The sequence below is a fragment of the Thalassophryne amazonica genome, chromosome 21, assembly GCF_902500255.1.
Source record: "Thalassophryne amazonica chromosome 21, fThaAma1.1, whole genome shotgun sequence".
In the NCBI taxonomy this organism is placed as follows: Eukaryota; Metazoa; Chordata; class Actinopteri; order Batrachoidiformes; family Batrachoididae; genus Thalassophryne; species Thalassophryne amazonica.
Window position 1 is genome coordinate 36,023,894 of NC_047123.1, and position 17,714 is coordinate 36,041,607.

The 17,714-nt window shown below is 42.1% G+C and overlaps 1 protein-coding gene across 4 annotated transcripts in view; it reads left to right on the forward strand.

Annotated features, from left to right (window-relative positions):
- The window catches only part of sash1a (SAM and SH3 domain containing 1a), a 212,115-nt gene that overhangs the window by 122,118 nt on the left and 72,283 nt on the right, over positions 1-17,714 (forward strand). The window contains exon 1 of one of the 4 annotated variants that reach the window (XM_034162695.1): positions 3,096-3,184. The exons of the other annotated variants lie outside the window; for them this stretch is intronic. The gene's annotated coding sequence lies outside the window, so the exon portion shown is untranslated. Of the gene's footprint in view, positions 1-3,095; positions 3,185-17,714 lie in introns of those variants that run through there. 4 annotated transcript variants of the gene reach the window in all.

Consider the following 17,714-nt stretch of genomic DNA (forward strand, 5'->3'; position numbering starts at 1 on the left):
CTGGGTAGGCTTAGATGATGCAGATGGTCTTTTGTCCAAAAGCACAGACCAATAGCATGTCTGCGAATCAAACCCAGGTATACATTTTGGTAGCCAAACTCCTTATCCCAGTTGAACTACCTGTTTAATCTTTGTCAATTAGTATCCTGCTGATGTCTTGAGATTAATTGTTAGAGGATGTTGTTAATATGAAATTGATACAGTTGCCTGCAAGTAGATTTCTCTGCTCACTCAGGTGATCTGCACATCCTTACAAGCAAAACTAGCTCAGCAGCTCTACAGGAAGAGAATGCACAGTGGACTCTTAGATGTTTCAGTACCTGCCAGCAAGCAGCCTCATTACTGCATACAGGCCTCTCAGCCACCTTTTTGCATGTTTGTTAGTGTGTTTTCTGTTGTAGTACACGTTCATGCATTGCCCTCTTTTCTGAATGTGAATTTTTTGCTGTTCTGGGACATGAATGTGGATTAGAAGAAAACTTCACAAGTTAATATTAAACGATACAAGGCTGTTTCATATCTCAAATAGTCAAGCACAATCTTCTTGGGATTTGACCAGATGTTTTCAGACAAACTGTTCTAAATTCCCTCATTCAGTGCTTTAGAAACACTAAAAATAGTTCAGTACATATACAGGAAATATCCCATCCAATCACTGGGACAAAGAATGCAGACCACATTTCTTTCCTCTGTTCTCTCATCTTTGTGGACGTGATCTTATATACCCGCGTGTTTACATATTTTGGCCCCAGTGCACATCCTTGAGAAGCTCTTGGAAAATATTTTTTACAATTTCATCATTGCAAGTTTACATGAACTTTTGCACCGCGTTTACTTTTGAGACACCACATCTATACAGGATGCAGGTCAGCTGTAAAAACTGTTTATACAAGAAATATACAGGTTGGCGAGGAGGAAGTGGGCTTATATCACTGCAGTTATGTTGTTTGGACTAAGAATTTCTCACTTTATAGATGCGTAAAAAGTCTGATCGTGTAATGCCGAGGTACCATGCAGATAAGGCAAACAGGTGATGCAACTGAGCTGAGCTGAGTTCCTGGATCTTTGTAGCTGTGGAGGCCAGTAACCAAGGCCAGTACCCATTTCCAGCTGGGTGGACTGAGAAAATACAGGTTCTGTGTTTTTCTCAAGAATACTGACTGGTAGCATGATAGGAAATAGAACTCAGGTCTACATTATCCATTGAGCTACCAGCTCCATGGCTTAAGTGCGTGTCAGCTCTGGAACCTTTGTACACGACATTTGCGATGGTTGGTCAAAACAGAGTTTTGAGTTTCCACTACTTGAGGTCATGTGGTTTAACTTTTATGCCGATGATCTGATTCCTTTTTGACACTGTGTCTGTATCTGCCCGGTCTGGGAGGATGGTGTACCCAAAGTTATTTTGATTGTCAGCAATCTGTCCTCCAGCATGAATGTGGGATGAGGAGAAAAAGTTTTTCTGGTACCCGTCCAAGACCATGTCTGTCCTTCTCTTCCTTTTCCCCCAATTTCTCCTTTCTTCACTCCCATGACCTCGGGGAGTTCTCAGGAGGTTCACTGTTCCAAAACTGGATATTTTTTTTAACCTCCTCTTCTTTGGCTCCCCTCTCCCTTCCTCTCTTCTGAATTAACATTGAAAAACCCCAAACCTCACTGCTGAGTGACTCATTCAAATAATTATTGCTTTTAGCTGGATCAGATTACTCTGACTCTCATGCATTTCTTTCTTTCCCTGAGTATGCCGTGGTATTTGGGCCACTTGGTGAAATAGGGCCTTTCAGCAAACAGGAGGGAAAAAAATGGGTGTCAGAGAGAGAGGAGGACCCAAAACCCAAACAGCCCTGTAATTTTCTGCTGCTTGGATGATGCCTGGGTGACGCAAATGGAGAAATACATCAAATTTTCAGTGATCGATTGGGTCGCGTCTCGTGTCCCCATATGTCTGCCGTGTCTGTGTTTCCTTTCCATCATGTCTGCAGGTGGGTTTTGTTTTGAGTTGGTAAATTGTACATGTTGTGGATTATTTCCAATCAGGGACAAAATCAAGGCATTTTTGGGACAACTACAGCACCTTTGGGTGTCATCGCTCAGAAAAAATGTCTGCTTGGATCATTTTCTCATTGATATATTTTGCAGTCAATTCAAGTGTTACTTCCAGAAGCATCCCTCATTTGTAGCTGGTTCCTAACTTGCTTGCGGTTCTGATATGTTCAGCAAACATCTGCATCAGAGATTTAGATCACCTAAAATGAAAAGTTAAATTTAGAGTAAGGGCACGCCGGTATAATAAGTACTGCCCTGTGGGCTGGAGCTTAGCCTGACAACCGGCCTCCATTTTGGAGTGAGATTTCGCACTCCTAAACAACCAATAGGAGAGCAGCGCTCACACCACATCAACGTGAGGCTGACGCATGGGCTGACATCAGCGTCTCGGCCGCCAACCAATCACAGGCTAGGAGAGAGAGGCCAGTATCAGGCCCAATTAAGGGCCGGTTGTCGGGCTAGTTGGAGCTGAGCTACCTGTATGTAGATCCGGGTTTGACTCCTGCTCATATTGTCTGTGTCCTTGGACAAGACACTTCATCTGCATTCTCTCAGTCCACTCAGCCTTTAATGGGTAACAGCCTCAGCTGGGGATGTGACCTGTGATGGACTGGTGTCTCATCCAGGGGGAGTCGTTGAGTCTCATCTGTTTCACATTGTGGAATCTGAGAATAAGCACCGGATGGGAGGCTTTAAATAAAGTTCACTCTGTAGGTCTTTTTTTTTAATCAAATGGCAGCCTCTACATATTGACTCACTTGGACAGACAAACAGATGGGTGATTACAAAACGTCCAGTCATGGTAAAAGTTGGCAGTAATCCGTGAATGTGTGTGTGACAAAGTCACCACCCTCAGCAAAGTAAAAACCAGTTAGAGGATGTGTAGACCAGGGAAAGACTGGGACATGTGGAGCGCGGTGGGATGAGATCCCTCCCCCCTGCTGAAGCTGACTAACTGTAGACCGTCCTGCAGCTCGTCCCCCTCCCCTTCCATGTGAGAGCGGCAGCCTGATGACTGGACCTCTGTTTCTGCGCTCCAGCAGACATGCATTGTTCTCCACTGTACAGTGCTCGCTGGAGCTCCTCTCAAAGACGTGGTCTGTGTTAGTGCTGCAGAAAAGATTTACTGGGAAACACGGTGAGTACCGACATCCAAAACGCGGCTTCAGAATCTGCCACATTCTGTCTGATGTCTCTGAGTTTGTTGAATGTTAGCACATTAGAGCGTGACATTGGGACGGCGTGTTAAAGAGCAAGAAATAACCTTTTTATACAGTCGGTGGTAAAAAAAAACGCTGCTCATGAAACTTACTCATAAGCTCCGTTTTTGCTGGCTAACTCTTAACTTGTTACACACGGCTGTGCGTGTTTGTGGTTTCGTTAATTTGGTCGGTTCTCTCTCTCAGTATGTGTGCATCCTCATCGTTTTTTCTTTTTTCTTTTTTTGTCTTGATGTAAAATATCATGCTCTGATTCGTTGTTTTTTTTAATATGTAGTTGTTTGGTCTTTGTGTTTTTGCTTGTGTAATGTTCTTCGAGATTTGCTGTTGGTATATTGTATTAAAGTTTTTCTTACTTTTATCTGACTTTGCACACACCAGCTCCTGTCATAGCTGCCATTTCCAAAATCACTTCACTACGGATGATAAAGGATTCCCAGCATTCCCAGTGCTTAGGCTGGACTTGTCCATTATTGTTACAGGTTTTGGTTTTGATTAATCGTCGCTATTTTTACAATCGGGTCATCTTAAGTGTTTTCTGTTAAGTAATGAGGCTGGTAGTTTGGTTCTTGGCCCTGTCCAATCCAAAACCCGGTAACTTTGGGAAGCCCTCTTCTTTCACACATACTCATCCTGGAAGCTTAGAGTTTGAACCCTTGTTCTCACCTTCAAAACCTGTAGTGCATCAGTGTTTCCATGGTGAATGGACTTTTCCCTCATATTGCTGTGATCTTGTTTCAGCCATGGCTGAAGTTTCAGATTTAAAATAATTTGTCCTCCCCCCAAAGTCGTAACATCCCAGGGAGGTTTTCTGTTTTTATTACGTGAGTGCTAAACTGATTTTTCTGGTTTTCGCCATGTGGCGGCGTATGCAAATCTGTAACAGCATAACTAAATTTTCAGTTGCAATTAACTTGGAATTTTTGGTAGTAAGTGGTGTACAGCAGTTAAAAAACTGTTCTGCATTGCACGATTTGATTTTGAAATTAAATTACTTATGTTAGAATGTAAGAGTGGGACGACGATTCGATATTAATGTTTTCTGATTGTCTGAGCGAAAAGCTTTTGGGTGTACAGGTGCACTTCATTATGTCGTCCAAATGGGACAGGTACTGATTTGTCATTGAAACTGGCCAAATTCTTTATTTTCTCCACATCAACTTTATGGTCGACTGGTCAGTTCTATGGTAATGGATTTACGATGACAGCAAGAGCTGGTCATATTGTATTTTATCATTAAAAATTTCCTCTGGTTATAATTCTGAATTGCCCAGCTTTCTTCAGGAATCTTTGGGTTGTTCTTACAGCAAACGTACGGTTCCATACTTGCAAAATCTTTAATGGCAGGTATACTCGTAGCATCTTTCTGAAGATGGGATTTGGCGTGAATGTCGTACCCAACGAAGACATCGTGATAGTGAGATGAGGCCTTGAAGTCTTGAAGCAGCTTTGAAACGTCACCAAATGTTGATGTCTTGTTTAACAGCTCACTACTGACATCCGTTGGTCACATAATTTATAGCATACTCAGCTATATTCATATTAACTGAGAATTTAGTTGCTTTTATTCAAATTTAATGTAATTATTTCACCCGCTGATATCAGACAAGTGTTTTATTCTGTGGAGCACGTAAAAGGGCTTCACCTGTACTGGAACCTAGATAAACAGAAAGAAGGTGATGTTTGCAAAGAGTAATGTTGCATCACTACTTGTTCTTATCAATTTGCTCCATTCTGATCATGGAATGAGAACGACAATATATCCTGGCAGGGAGTAAATGAACCGGCAAAATATCAACATCAAATCGCTCAACAGATGTTGCTCATTGATTTGTTTTGTCACCACATGTGTGCACATGCATGCACACACACACACATACATAGTCTGGCCTCATCTAGAGAAGCACTATTGTTCACAGCACATAATTGTTTATGTGTATGTGGCTAAAAACTCGTGCAAAGGTCTTGGACAATGAAGTCTGTCATGGGGGAAATGTTGAGTTCTTTCTCTCTCTTTCCCTGTTTCTCCCTTTCCTTCACATCTGGATTCTCCCACCAGCTGACAAGAAACAAGGGAGCGGATGGAGGGAGGAAGGAGTCTTGAATGAGGGGGAATAGAGAGGGCTAGAAATGGGAGGAAGGGAAATTTGCTCGGGCCAGAATTCTCTTGGTGGACTTCCCCCTCTGCAGGAAGAATGAACCTCACAGTGACATTGTGAGTTCAAGTGATGAGACCACAAAAAAAAGGACACACTCCCTCACGTGCATCAGAGAAGACATGAAAAGAGCTTGTGATTTTTAGCATGTCCATATGGTCACAATCGAAGGATTTTCTAGAATCTGTGCACGTCTGTTTGCCTCAGTAGTATCATGTTACCACTAGGGGCAGTGCTACACATGGAAACCAGAAAGTATAGAAGAAGCCCCGAGTGTTTGCTGCTTTCGTCCCTTTAGCATAGCTGATATGTGCAATGTGTCTGTATATACATTTCTGATGCATGCAGTTGCTGACACATGAATGTGCAGTCACAGCAGTGAGCCTGGAGCCAGCATATAAAAGTGCATAAACTGTGTCGTACTGTCTGCTGCACCGGTGCTTAAAAGATATGATGCAAGAGTTGACACCAAGCGCGTCTGCTCAATGAAGGCCTTTGTCCTTATTGTGTGTTTGGAATTTTGCACAGAGCTTTAGCTGTCAAAACAAGCCCTGTTCTCTGTCAGTCTTTATGTCTTCTGCCTTTAAGCTCCCCTCGCCTAAGCACAGCCCCGTGTAATGTTTGCCCGTAAATGGATTGTGACTCTGAGGTTCCCTAAAGCTGAAACCATCAAAAAACGTTTGACTTTACACAGAGTCTTTTGACCCGAGTTAGGCTTCAGTGGTCCGTGCCGTTTAATTTTCTCAGCCAACTACAGTTTCACTCTGAGCTCCCACCCTGCACTTGTTTATCCAAACCATTGTGGCTTTAAGTGCCATGGCAACAGGTGTTTGTTGAATTCATTAGCTTTAAGCAGGAGTTGAGGCATTACAGATGAAATCTTGGTCACATCTGCCGCTGTGGTTGTGTGCAGCGCACAGCATCCACAGAGACGGTGCAGCAGTTTGGGGGTGGCAGTGATGGGACAGTGATAAAAGACCAGCTTTCATTTCCTTCACAGCCTCCCAGGAATTGTTTAACGGTGCACTTTCTGCCATATGTGCATGTGGATTTCAACTGTCTCCCTCTGTTAGTGCAGCTGTCTGTGCTGCTACGTGTCAGTTTATTACTGACGGCTGCCTGTTAGCCTTCGTCTGTGGGTGCGATTGTCATGTAACACTGCAGGTGGCGTGAGTATGACTTTATCGTTTTACATTATAGCCGCCTTTATTTTTAAAATAACATAAGGTTTTGATTCAAGCTTGTTTTTTCATTTATGCTGTGATTCATTTATTTATGTATTTATTTTTAGCAGTGAAGTGACAGTGATCCTCTTTTAAAAAATACGGCCATCTTGGTAGGGACAGCCCAGAAAGTGTTTATTGTAATTGTTGGTTTGTTTTTTTCCCATCTGTAGGAAAAATAGAAGAAAATGAAGAATTAGTATTTTTGCTCCTAACTCGGTTTCTAACTAGAAGGCACTCAGGGAGCGCATACCTCCATCAAGGCCACATATGTTCCTGAAAATATGTTCTGGTTCCAATTCAAAATAAATTCCCTCGTTTTCTTGGATATTATCCATCTTCTCACCAAATTTCATCAACATGCTCTCACACCTTTTCTTCATTAAATGTTGCTATGTGCCAAACATTCTTCTTCTGGATCTCAGGTCCAGGTGTCATAGATCCATATTGAATCAGTGACTTCCTGTGTCTGCTTGTCAGATTTTATCGAAATCTGTTTGTTACCCTCTGAGTTATCCTGCTATCAGACAGACCGAGAATATCGGTCAAAACATTTCGTCATTGGTGAAGGAAAATTATCAGAGCAAGTGGGATTGTGGGATAGAAGTTGAACTACCAACCTGTAGATTGGGGTTCATCTCCAGGTGTGGGTTTCAGGTTACTTGTCTGCATCCTTCATCTACATTCTCACAGTCCACCCAGCTGTAAATGGATACTGGCCTTGGCTTTGGAGTATCCTGCAATGGACTGACATCACGTCCAGGTGGAGTCAGAGACTCATCACCTTCAAGCCTTGAGACAAATGTGATCTCTAAAAAAAAATTAACAATAATAATTTTGACAGAGATTTACAAATAATGTAGCTTTTGTCAAATATATAGGAAAAATACATATGTATTTGTGGGCTTTGACCATTAATAATTGAGTGTTTTTACCAAAACATTGCTCTTAAATAAGCTTGAACACCCAAACAAAACCCCAAAACATCTGTCAATGTGGTTTTTACAACTTTCATATAGTGATGTGCTTTGTTAAAATGTTGATGTATTTTTTTTTTTCCTACATTAAGCCCAACTTAAAATTTGAGAAAAATATCACTGATGGCAGGTTTTTGGTTCTTAATAGAGCACCAGTGTCCAAGAAGGCAGGTCCTCTGGTAGGTCTGGGAGCATACTCGAATGCCATACTTTGCCGTGTCTACCACACCATAGAACCACCTTGGGTCCTAGATAGCAACCACCCAGGCAGTCAGTCATTCTGTCTCCACCCTCAAAAGTAACCGTCTGTCTGCTGCAGCCAGGTGAAAGATGGACATCCCTTTTGGCTTTCTTTAGCTAGAGAAACATGTCACATGACCAAAATGTCACAGCTGATGTTCCCTCCAAAAGCAGGTGATACTTCTCACCTGAGTCTCACTCAGTAACCATTCGTTTGATGCAAGCTCATTCCAATGACACTTAAGGATCCTCCAAAAAGAACTAGTACTAAAGACATCCAGCTGTCACCTTTGGTCACTTGTTACATACAGTAAGAATGGAAGCACCAGAACCATAAAAACGTAGACCTTCATTCTCATCCAAAGTTATCAGCGTCATCAGACACTTCTGACCAGTGACCTCATGACTCCATGATCTTTTCCCAGGCATCTCTTGACCTCAAAGGACAAGGACTCAGAGGCACAAATGCCATGGCCAAGATAAGTGAAAGATTTAAAAAAAAAAAATTTTTTTTTCTTAGGCTTCTGAAGCTGTTTTGCCTTGAAACACAAGAAAACACATTATGTTGGTGCCATAATCTTGTTGTGACAGTGTCGCTATGGTTATGTTGGTCTGAGCTGTAAAGGACAGTTAACACAAGACACAAGCATGGACTTACAGTGATCTGGGGTCTAATCAAACATTACACTGCACAGGCAGGGGTAAATGAATGCATGTATGCAGGGAACTCGACATAGGCCAAGTGTGTCACTGTCAGACGACGCCCAGTGAGGTCATCATGTGATGTCAGTCCTGTAATGTAAATGTGAACAGAGTGGCTTTTGTCCAAATAGGCAACAAAGGTTTGTTTTGCTGAAGGCAAAAACATTCTGTAATGACGTCAACCGCAACCAGTGTGAAAAAACAAAAAAACAAAAACAAACAACCAACCAAGACCAAGTCCAGGACCACAAGTCCACAAGAACCATTCCATTGGGGATTCACAAAGAAACAGGAGCATGCATGTTCATAGTTTAAAGGCTTTTTAAAAACATGTATAATATAACATCAGAAACAAAATCAAGATCTGTCTAAAAGGGAAAGAAAAAACATAACTGGTTAAGAAATCAGGAAATTCCAGCAGCATTCAGTCCTTGGCTTTTTCAAACCATCTGGAGAATTTACTGTGTAGAAATAGAAGAAAAGTCTGAGAGCATCTTTTTATCTCTCTTTTTCTGACTTATGTCATTTTTTTCTGTGTCAGGTTTATATGTCTCTGTGTATTTGTTGAGGCCTTGTCTGTATTTTTGTGTTTCTGGTTTTATCATAGCACACCCGCGTGTGTTGCCACCGTTTAGTGTCCGATATTTGTCCGTTAGTTCACACGCTGTAGTTCTAAACACGCGACACTTCTGCACGCAAATACATGTACATGTTTTCATAGGTCCTGACATTATTTTTACATCATTATATTAGATCTGCCACTGATTTTCATGTTATTTGTAGTTTGGTGAAACAGACCCCCCCCCCCATGCTGGCTTTTCTTTAGGTGCTGTTTGTTTTCATTGGAGTTGTATGCGCTCTGGTTGTTAATCTTACAATGGGAACTTGTTTGTTTCTCTAAAACCTTCTGACCACTGCACATTAACTCACGCTAATTCGCAGACGCCCTGTCATGTTTTACACGTTTATAACACGAAGAAATTGTACCCATGACATGTACCGTGAATATTTTTTATTAAATTGTGCATGAGAAACGAGCAACCTACGTGGATTCTTGTACAATTCATAATATTGTATGAATGCACATTCCGGTACTATCCAGCAGGTGTCAGTGTTCAGCAGGTCTGCAGTATTTTACATTAATAAAACAAAGTTTCTTTTTCGACTGATCGGGCGCATGAAAGTTTCCTACCATTTACTTACTTCCACCTCATTATGTCCTCTATTAATTTGATCAGTTGCTGGATGACAGCATTTATTGTTTTTGAACTGTTGCTTGCTAAAGCTGGTTGGGATGACGAACCCACCCACTCGTCTGTGTCCCACGCTGCTCACCCCCGTACCTTTCTTTGCTGTCATTTTTCACTCTGACTGCGCTCTAATTCTCACTGCTACTTTCTGGCTTTTAAAGCTCATTGCAGCCATTTTAAAACAAGTCAGAGGCCAGGTAAAATTTCCAGCAGTCGCCATTCTGATCCTGTCACAAGTTGCACATCACATTGAGATGAGAGGATTACAGCTATTATTGGAGGAAAAATGAGCCTGATTATAGCCTCGACTGTGTGTGTGGATACAAAGAGCTCAGATTACTGCTGACACTGCCGCTCCACTTCCCAGGATGCCAAGCTTTAACTGGCACAGCAGGGCCACAGCAAAGACTGTGGGCACACACATACATGCTTGCACGTACCAATGCAGGCAGGCAGGCAGACACAGTAATTAACACTTTATTCTCAATTTCATTTTTTGCACAAGTTCAAAATAAAAATATGGAATTAATCTGCTACATACAGTATCACTACATTGCAGGGGTCTCAAACTAATGACCCAGGGGCTGTATTGGGCTCACATTGCATAGCAAACTTTCTGAATTAGATCTATTTGAAAATAATCACACTTTGAACTGCTGTTGTTCATCCCTTATTGAATGTTACAAAACTTCAGAATTAATGCATTATTTAAAATGAAAAGATATGTGTTATATTGTAACTTACAAATGACAGAGTTGACATTAATGGAGTTATTCATCTGGATTAATTTGATTTATAAATCAAAACCATAAGTCAAATGTGCTTTCCTTTTCAAGACCTCTGCCTCACGGTGGGACTGCTGTTTGCTGTTAAGGGTAATGACTTGTTTTAGGGTTTTTTTTGTGGCAGCCTAGTAGCCAGGCTCCTCCTACTCGGGTAGAGTTGAGCTCAGCTCCTCTCAGCTGCTTTACTGCTGCAAAATAAGTAGCCAACAGGAGCCTCTGGCAATGGGCAGGGCGTCAATGTTTGTGATTGCCATTGATTCTGTCAGAAGCGATTGTGATGTTGAAACTCAAAAAATCGGCTTGTTAGTAGCTGAGAATGTACTGGAGACAATACCGAAAGTTATTGGCTAGCTGTAGCTTCTGATAAATGTTTTGGTGGATTATCGTTTCAGTTGTATAAAAGATAACTTTTCTAGCTGATTAGCTGCTATCAAAGCTAACTTTTTGGTTAGCTGTGCCCACCACTGGCGTTGGGTGTGTTGCCTGTGGTAACGGTGTGATGTGAGAGGATGATCTCAGCAGGAGGAGAAGCGGGCACTTGGTGCTGCAAACAGCCCGTCCAGACAACCAACCTCTGACCCTTAACCAAAATACACGGCGTGAAAATCATTTAAAGTGCACATGAGGAAGAATCACTGGACACTGAGATGCTGAGCTCAGAACACATTCATATGGCCATTTATTTTAAAGGTCCGCTTAGGAGGTTTTTGACCACTAACACTGTATGAAGTCACTGAGGTTCTGATGAAAGGTCCCCGTATTTTTCAGTCTTTTTAATAAACGTTCTTGCAAATTTAGAGGGAAATGGCTGAAGTTTGAGCCTGCAAGTAAATCCTGAGATTGTTTTTATGGATACCAGAGAGGTGATGTTTTCACTTCTGTCTTGTTTATTTGGGTTCGAGTTGATGTTCTGCACGATACATCAAAGCCAAGACATAAGAACCAATTAAATAATCCAGTCAGCTCTGCAAAAAATTACATTAGTTTTGCTGACACTTTGATCCAGCATGACTTAAAGTGAGAAATGGCAGTCAAGCTACGCTTTGAAGCAGGACTTCAGCATCACAATAAATACTGTTTTTTTTTAACATAACAGTTTTTTTTATTTCTGTGAGTAAAATCACTGATTCTGCTCTTCAGGCTCACTTTGACAGAACGTGGGTTCATGTTCTGGTTCTGTCCAAATACACGAGTCACATGGCTGGGTTGATTTTCTGGAACTTTTTCTTCCTGATCGCTGGCTCCTTTTGAGGACGTACCTCTGATTGACTCTGCAGTCGGCCCGTAATTGAATGGTTTGTTTCCTCCAGGGACACATGCTGCCGACTGTAGATGGAAAAATAACCACAGAGGCACCAACCACATCCATGGACCAAGATCAGGAATGTGTGTGTAATAGTGGAATAATGTATTTACTATCATCTTATTACTGAACCTTGGAATTGATCATATTTGTGAACTGGAGCAGGAATCTGATTTAACTGTGTTGCAGGACACAATAAGTAAATGATCATTCCTTCAAAATAAAAGGGAGGCTTTGTATTATCTCTTCTTAGCTCTAGGGGGTGCTGTTGCTCCAGCTGTAAAGCCCCCTCCCCCTGCGCCGCCGCCGCCCCTGGACCTCTGCCTTCCCTCCTTTAATCTGTGTTTTTATGTCTATTTAAAACATTTGTCCCCTCTCTTTCTCTCTTCTCTCCACGCTCAGCTTTTAAGCTAATCAATGCATAAAAACAAAATGATGCTGTTGTAAAATGATGAGTTTTCAGATTTATTTTGTTTGATTCATTGTGAGTTTTTCACATCGACAGACTGCAGAAATTCTCATTTGGATAAATGTGACTCATTCAAAGCTGATTTGAAGAATTCATCATCAAAATGGTGAACAGCTTTAATGTTTATTCCCATCTGTAAGACTTTTTTCCAGCAAAAATGCGGAAAAAAGATTTTCCTTTCAAACCAAGGGTGTGAGAACGTTTAGTGAAACATGGATGATTGGCCGTGGTTTTGAGTAGATGTCTTGCAGCTGTGACTCAGTGTTCCAGACAGTAATATAGAGTGAAAGAGAAGATTTAACTGTAAAATAGTTTCACTTGATCCAATAACCAGGACAGTTAAGTTGGAATTGTGTCATGTGAGCTTTGACATTTGACCTGTTCTTTGATGCCTTATACATTTGGAAGGGTTTTTCAGTACTTTGACTCCACATTAAGTTCATCCTGCGTAGGATGTGAGTAGAAAGAGAACACCGGATGCTCTGCCCAGATCGATGTTTTGACATGGGTCCGGGTGGAATACCGGCTTTTTGCCGCAGGATGTCTGTTCAATAAACACCAAACCCTGCAAGAGAACACAAACCTCCAGTGAGGGAGCGTGTCCTGCAGGGACTTCAGGCTTCCATCATTTGTTCCTCTGCTGCAGCCTGCACAAGCCAATCCAGCACAATCCTTATTTGTCCCTTAAAGGCAGCGGCGTGTTTAATCCCGACATACTCTTCACATTGTGGGAACGAGTCCAAAGCCCTCATTTTGACCATGAAAGGGGAGGGGTGCTCTCAACATACCTTCTTTCTCACTTTGACAATTCAGCAACAAGTGACGATGAGCATTTGAAGATATAATTACCAAATATGTCCACAGGTCCTGTAAAATCAGCTTTTTGACTGTTGCATGAGGTTACAAAGTACTTCTGACTGCACAACGCAGTAATGCGTATCAACCATTGGTGACTTTAATGTGCTGCAAAAGCAGCAATCTAAAGACACTCATGATTAAATTTGGAACATCTTATTTACATCAGGCAAAACCATCTGAATGCCGAACTGAGTTTAATTCAACCTCCGTTTAATTTCAGAGGTGCCGTTGACCTTCACCCAGCTCTTGGTCACACCAAGTCCTCGTTGCTCCAGAAAACTAGTTCTCTTCCAGATGGGCTCCACGTCTAACCCAGGCTAAAAGGACGTCCCTTAACCCCCCTCCTATTGGGTGGCATTCTAATTGGACCATGGACTTAAATCCAGCACATCCTACCAGGCGCTAGTCTTTCCTTTTGCCATATAAAATCCCCCGCAAAAAAAAACCAGTTTATTGAACGTTCCCATGGGGAAGACGGCAGGTAAAATCTGTTTGTAAGGTCTGGTGGTGCATTTTGGAGCCATGTTATAGGTGAGTTAGTTAAATGCGAGTGACTGTCTGGACCTGAGGACCCCCCCACGGCCCGTGAGGAGCTTCCATCATGCAGAAGCAACCTTCACTACAGTTTATTTGTGGCCAACCTACAAGCCCTCTGACCACCTCAGGACTTCTGAGTCATCCAGTTACAGCTGAGAGGATTTTAAGGTCAAATAAATGCAGCCGGCTGATTGGACAGCTGCAGATTATGCAGCCTGTCACACTATTTCAACTCCATATTTTATGAGCAGATCTTCTGTGTAATTTGATGCACTCCCTTAATTTGCTGTTCTGTGCATGTGAGCATTTTTGCATCAAGTTAATCTTGCATGAACTTTGTCCCACAAAATTTTCCTCTCAGCCCATGTTGACGTGATGGAAGCAAACCGTGTCCAAAATGCGAGCTGGTTGTGTTACATAATGGAAAAGGAAATCTAACTCTCCCAGAGCATCATAATTCTCAGCAGCAGTCATGCTTCTCCTTTGCTATAGATCGTGGGACGCCTTTGTATGATGTCATTTAGTGTGGGTGGAGCTGCCACACGGTAGAGGCGGGGCCAGATGTTTGCGCTCTTTTCTGTATTTGAGCATTCTGTGTTCCGTGCCGTTCTACCTCATCTTTATTCTCCTGCACGTTCACCATCTACAAGCGTCTCCGTCTCAGCAGTGCTACAAACTGAGACGTCTAAAAACTGCTGCAGACTTTGGAAACCAGCATGTTGAAGTTTTACAAAAACAAACTGTGTGATGCTGATGTGTGTTTATCAGGTAACATTAGGCTACTTCTCACCAGCCCCGAAGCAAAAGAGATTTTTTTTTCCTCTTTGAATCATATGACTCTCAGTTATGTTTGTTTAAGAATGCAGTCCACAAGTTTGACCAGAAGCTCTTCTGGCTCCATGTGAGCCTGTTTAAGTAATTAGGAAGACATACAAGCTTCATTTTGTTGTTATTTTTGTGGCTAAACTTTGCCACTGGATTCATATTTTTCCCGGTGTAAGCGGGAATAAAACGGGGATACATTCCTGTGAAAGTGGAGTGCTGCAGCGGTCGAGCTGAGTTTGAAGGATGATTGTGTGGTTAAGCTCCGTGCAGACAGAGTAAAGCAGCGCACGGTTTGTTTGCTAGTGTCGTGTGCTGTCCGATACTTGTATAATTAAAATGTTTTTGCATGTGGAAGTTGATGGATACTGGAGACTTTGGACGATTATTTCATTTTTTTTTTAACAAAACTCAGCACTCCCCCTCATTGCTTGACATATTCATATGGTTCCCGAATGCAGCTTCAGATGCACATGTGGCTTTGAATCACGGACCTTCTCGGTGGAAGGTAAACCTACTGACTGCTTCCACCACTGTGGCGTCTACCTCTGAATTCTGCATAATGTATTTCAAGCAAGTGGCTCTGTGGCAGATGAGTTGGACTGCCAATGTAATGTAAAGACCGGAGCTTAATTCCAGGTGTCTTCTTGAGTCTGTCCGCCCATGTCCTTGGACATGTCCCAGTCCACCCAGCTATAAGTGGGTACTTTCCTTGTCTGGGAAAGGAACCTGTGAAGGACTGGTGTCCTGTTGAGTGTGAGTCGTGCACTCACTTCAGAGTGTGAAGATATTCAGGGATAAGGGTCTTGAGGCTTGATGGGTCTCAGGGCCTGGATAGGAATTCATTCCTATTGTATTTCAAATTGTCTCTTCATATTTGTCAGCAGTGGTAAAAGCTGAAAACTACATTTCCCAATGTGACGTCATGAAGGCACAAGGAAGGACAAATGTTTTGGCAGTGAATGAACAGAATGTGCTGCGGTCAGACTCTGACTTTGGACCCAGCAGTGATGTCACTCCTGAAGTCTTACTGTATGTTCTGGGTTCTGTAACCAGGCAGAGCGTCATGTCCAACTGCAGTCTAATCTGAAGTACATGTACTGTGGAACCGAGAACCACATTATGTTATTGATTACAATATGTACTTGTTAACGATTCACTGAAGTGTTTCCTAAAAATCAGTGATGTTATTCCTTCAGTCTGTAGACTGTAGACAAACTGTGAACAGAATAAAACTGTACGTACCGCAAATGATATGAAAATGGATTTTCATGCCGTTTAGTTGACAGCTGGGCCTTTTGCGGTGATCCTGCTGGAGCCATATGATGAATTCTAAATCTTGAGTGCATGTTTGCACATAACAAAGTTACATCTTTTTCATTTTTATGTTCCTGAATGTGAACGGTGCTGCATGGAAATTGTTAAATTGCAGCACTGGCTTTGCACTCAGTCGCTCTATCAACATTTGACTGCTCAGAGCTTCATGGTTGGAATTGTGTTGGTGCTGAAAATCCCTCTGCACTGAGGTTTTGACAGCCATCCACGCTTGTGGCTGAAAAGATTTTTTATGTCAGCATGTACTTTGACATAATCGCCTATTTGCTTTTCCTAATGAGTGTGTGACCGTTCGTGTGTCGAGGTTCGTATGACGGCAGTATGAATACTGACAGAAATGACAGAAGACTGCACCACAGACCTGAACAAGTACTAAATGCATACCATTGCTGCAAAGAATTTCATGGAAATGCAATCGGTCTAACGAAAACTTGCAGATAGTTGGCATTTATGCATAAAACCCACAGAGTGTAGTTTTTCAAATCTGCATTCTGGGAAAAATCTGTCAGGTGTGTAAAATCCAACAGCAATTTTTGTCCTTGCTGCACAAAAAATTCCATGGCCACAACCACAGAAGCTTTTTTTTTTTTTTTTTTTTTTTGTGCGCACCTCTGGCTACATTGTAGCGCTTTGCCAGATCCCGTTTACTTGACTACGTCCCATATAATCACAGCATACATGCGCGCAAACATCAGAATGGTGTGAAGAGACGGGCTGCAATGAACCTTAAAACATGTGACTTCACTTTTCAAAAGAAAATACCATCATGTCAAATTGCATATTGGAAGCTAATTAGCTTCAACTTGAGTTGCACAGCATGTCTGACCAAGTGCTTTAGGAAACCCACCATTGATCTGAAGCGCTGTAGTGTTTGAATCTTGCCTTCTCTGAACTTGACTGTGTCATGAACAAGCTCCAATAGTGACTAGCTAAAGTCAGAGCCAGCTAGCCGCTGCACATCGTTTTCATTAATAGAAAAGTGGAAGCATGACCAAAGAAAAAACTGTCGCAGTCTACTAGCTATGACAAGATACAGCCTCAAAGGGTCAATGTTTTTAGTTGATTTCTGTAAAGAATGATCAATATTGAGCCCTTCTTGGTCTGGATTAACCCCGTCTCCACTACCTAATAGGATAGGAGGAATTTATACCCTCAAAATCCAGATTTTATCCCATGACTGACAAATGCAGTCCTCAATAAACCTGGATAAAACTCTGGATTTTATTATTCAAACGACCAGGTTTATTACGTTACTGTTTTGTAAGATATGGTGCCACAAACCTGCCGTTGTTGCTCTCTACAAGTGCCCTTCCAGTTTCGGTTTGGAGCCAACATTTCCATCTTCTTTCTGTGGTGTCTGGAGACTGAGCTATAAAATCTTAACAAAGCCGCACTGCCAGCAATCAACACTGCAACTTTACAGTGAACGCACAACAACCGTTTCTGTGCAGATCAACTTAAACATACACATGTGCTCCTGTGGAGATATTTGTACCTTATAAATCTGAAGTGATGCTCTATAAAACTCAGAGCAGGATGAAAGTGTAAGATGTAATGATACAGTGCATGTTATCATTAATAGCAGTGAGCTGGAGCCCAGGCTTTACTGGATCTGGGTCCTGTTGTACTGGGTGACAGCATTATTAGTGCCTGGCATCTGGGAACTGTAAGTATGCTGGAGGTCAGCAGGGGGCAGCACCACCTCCTGATGATCTGGTTCAGAGAGAGGAAGGAACATCTTGAAAGGGTTTAGAAAACTGGAACAAAGGCAGGCAGATTTTATCCAAGTTT